This window comes from Artemia franciscana, unplaced genomic scaffold (assembly GCF_032884065.1).
Source record: "Artemia franciscana unplaced genomic scaffold, ASM3288406v1 Scaffold_4307, whole genome shotgun sequence".
Taxonomy (NCBI): Eukaryota; Metazoa; Arthropoda; class Branchiopoda; order Anostraca; family Artemiidae; genus Artemia; species Artemia franciscana.
In genome coordinates this window covers 20,222-24,128 of record NW_027064809.1, presented here as the reverse complement: position 1 = coordinate 24,128, position 3,907 = coordinate 20,222, and the positions used below count along the sequence as shown (strand labels likewise).

The 3,907-nt window shown below is 36.7% G+C and overlaps 1 long non-coding RNA gene across 1 annotated transcript; it reads left to right on the top strand.

Moving 5' to 3' along the window:
* The first annotated feature begins 2,827 nt into the window (after window positions 1-2,827).
* Window positions 2,828-3,463, top strand: LOC136043281 (uncharacterized). The gene is made up of 2 exons (XR_010621581.1): window positions 2,828-2,986; window positions 3,041-3,463. It is a non-coding gene; the product is annotated as an uncharacterized LOC136043281 (long non-coding RNA).
* The last annotated feature ends 444 nt before the right edge of the window (window positions 3,464-3,907 follow it).

The following is a 3,907-nucleotide window of genomic DNA, read 5'->3' as shown; positions in this document are numbered from 1 at the left end:
CATCCTGCCGAATCATTAGTCTATAGGAATAATAATGCATTGCACTGCATTTCTTATTCATTTCTTTGTTAGTGGCTGGATTCATCAATTTAATATTAAAGTGATAGGCGTCGGCTCCATCCCAAAAAATGATAGGATATTGTAGGGCATCGTAGCATCAGTGAGTTTCAGCAATTCTTAACAACTGAGCGTTTCGCTTATGAAGAATAATATCTCGAGGTAGAAACTGATCACCCACCATAACGATTGCCACTTCGTCGATAGTTGGAGCATTGTATCTACGCACATGTTGGCCAGGAGGCGTTTTGTCAGCGGAAATAACAATTTTATGCGTATCAGTAGGCATCAAATCGATGACTGTTTTGAACAGACGCACTAAATTATTATTTTCGTGGAAAAGATGTTGCAATTGGGAAACGATTGTCCTTTCAACGTTGGGAGAAATTTCGCAACGTGCATTCAATTCAGAATTTCTATCACTGATGAAGTACCATTGTAAAAATTTATGATTCTCGTCTGAGAATGGTAGAAGGGACCCTGCTCTATGATAAATTTGCCCTTTTACTTTGAAAGTAGACATAAATTGATCTGGATTTTCGATTTGGGCTCCAAACGACGTCATTTGAAAACATGAGTTGTATTTTCTGATTTTTGATAAAAAACGCTTAGATTCTGACGTAGTTCCAGTAAGGAAAGTCTTCAATGGCTCTGGTGGTGCAGCCAATAGAGGAAGTTTAACTCTTCCTGAGGCGCAACACATTCCCATTGTTTCACCATTGAATTTCAAGGCCTTGCAATAGGGACAAATTTTAGACATTGTCCCGATTTGAACACATCTACTCAAGCTATAATCATCGACTGGGCTGTACCTGAATGCCAGGCGATAACTTTCAGATTGCTCTGATTCCTCGACACGCTTTCTGTTCTTACTTTCTCTATCAGCAGCAAGCCTGATTTCTTGCTGTTCTTGTGATTCCTCGGCATGCTTTCTTTTCTTACTCTCTCTATCAGCAGCAAGCCTGATTTCTTGCTGTTCTTGGGATTCCTCGGCACGCCTTCTTTTTTCACTTTCTCTTTTAGCAACAAGTCTGCTTTCGCGTTGCTCTGGTAGTTCCTCGGCACGCTTTCTGTTCTTTCTTTTTCTATCAGCCTCAAGCCTGTTTCCTTGCTGTTCTTTTGATTCTTCGGCACGCTTTTTGTTCTTTCTTTCTCTATCAGCCTCAAGCCTGTTTCCTTGCTGTTCTTTTGATTCCTCGGCACTCTTTCTTTTCTGACTTTCTCTATCAGCAGCAAGTTTTTTGGCATAGACTCTTTGAGCATCTTCGTCGCCTTTTGCCATTGTAAGTTCATCAGTCATTTTAAACTTAAACATTAATAGATTTCTACGTGAACATATATGTCTTAAATATCTTTAATGACGTCACCGTCATAGTAAAAATGACGACAACTGACTTCATGATTAAATATCTTTAATGACGTCACCGTCATAGCAAAAATGACGACAACTAACTTCATGACGTCAGTCGACACAGAAACATGACGTCACCTGACAAACAGAAACACAGACAGACAACTTATTTTTATATATATAAAAGATATATATTTATTTATATATATATATATACTAGCTGTTGGGGTGGCGCTTCGCGCCACCCCAACACCTAGTTGGTGGGGGCACTTCGCGCCCCCCCCCCCAAGCCCCCCGCGCGCGTAAGTCGTTACGCGCCATAATAGTTACGCGCCATTGTAGTTGTGTCCCTATGTCCCACCTGTGAATATAGATATATATATATATATGGTTTTAACTACGTAAAACTTGCGAATATACAACATTCTTTGCTGTCCCATTGTCTTTGCATATAAATAGATTGTCAGGTTATCCCCCTGTTTCCCCCGGTGTCCCCGTTGTAGTTGTGTCCCTGTGTCCCGGTCGTCATTTATATTCCCTGTGTCCCGGGTCCCGGTCATCATTTGTATCCCGGTGTCCGGTCTGTATATACATTCGTTTTTTAGTTTTGTTTTTCTCCTTTATTTTTTTCCTTTTTTTTTCTTTTTTAGCTTATTTAGATTTTTAGATTTTTTAGTTTTTCTTATTAGTTTTTAGTTTTATTTCTTTTTAGTTTTTTTGTCCCGGTCGTCATTTATATCCCCGTTTCCCCCGGTGTCCCCGTTGTAGTTGTGTCCCTGTGTCCCGGTCGTTATTTATTTTTTAGTTTTTTACCTTTTTTTAGTTTTTTTAGTTTTTTAGCTTTTTTATTTTTTTTATTAGTTTTTAGTTTTTTTGTAGTTTTTGCCTTTTTTTAGTTTTTTTAGTTTTTTAGCTTTTTATTTTTTTTATTAGTTTTTAGTTTTTTTTGTAGTTTTTGCCTTTTTTTAGTTTTTTCAGTTTTGACGTCACCTGATCCAGTTTTTTCAGGTGACGTCACCTGATCCACGATCCACAGATCCACAGACAACTTATTTTTATATATATAGATAGTTTTTTTTTTTTACTTATGTCCTGGTCGTCATTTATACTCCCTGTGTCCCGGTGCTTTGTTGATTGCTAATCGAACATTCCTTTTGTCCTGGTCGCTTTCTCTTTGAGTGTCGTCATTTATTAGTTTTTTCCTTTTTTTTTTAGTTTTTTATTGGTTTTTACCTTTATTTTAGCTTATTTTTCAGTTTTTTTCCTTTTTTTTAGTTTTTTTTTATTTTTTATTTTTTTTAGTTTTTTACCTTTTTTAGTTTTTTTAGTTTTTTTAGTTTTTTAGCTTTTTTACCTATATATATATATTATATATATAAAAATAAGTTGTTTGTAGGTTATGTCTGTCTGTCTGTCTGTCCACATATGACGTCTGAATTATTTCATCATATACCAATTCAAAAACGAAAGTATACAAGCTGATGTAGCTAAGTTGGTAACGCGGTATGTTCCAGGTTCTAGGTTCGAGAGATTCAAGGTTCGAACCTCAAATACAAAAGAAGAAAAAAACTAAAAAAGGTAAAAACTACAAAGAAACTAAAAAGGAAAAAAACTAAAAAAAAACTAAAAAAGCTAGAATACTAAAAAAAACTAATAAAAGTTAAAAAACTAAAAAAAAATGAAAAAATAAACAAAAAAAAAACGTAAAAACTACAAAACTAAAAGGAAAAAAACACAAAATTTATTTCATCATATACCAATTCAAAAACGAATGTTTATACAGACCGGGACACAGGGACACAAATGACGACCGGGACGCCGGGGGGCACAGGGGGATATCTAAATGACGACAGGGGCACATGGAATGTTCGATTAGCAATCACCATCAACTCACCATCAAAGCTCAAGGGCAATCATTAGAATCACGAGGTATAACTAAAAAAACTAAAAAAAAGGCAAAAAACTATATAAATGACGACGGGGACATAGGGAATGTTCGGTTAGCAATCACCATCAACAAAGCTCAAGGGCAATCATTAGAATCTTGAGGTATAAATCTGAATACGGATTGTTTTGCCCATTGAGAATTATATGTTGCATGTTCAAGAGTCGGTAAACCTGACAATCTATTTATATGCACAGACAATGGGACAGCAAAGAATGTCGTATATTCGTAAGTTTTACGTAGTTAAAACATATATATATATATATATATATACTAGCTGTTGGGGTGGCGCTTCGCGCCACCCCAACACCTAGTTGGTGGGGGAGCTTCGCGCCCCCCCCAAGCCCCCCCGCGCGCGTAAGTCGTTACGCGCCATAATAGTTACGCGCCATTGTAGTTGTGTCCCTATGTCCCACCTGTGAATATAGATATATATATATATATATATGGTTTTAACTACGTAAAACTTGCGAATATACAACATTCTTTGCTGTCCCATTGTCTTTGCATATAAATAGATTGTCAGGTTATCCCCCTGTTTCCCCCGGTGTCCC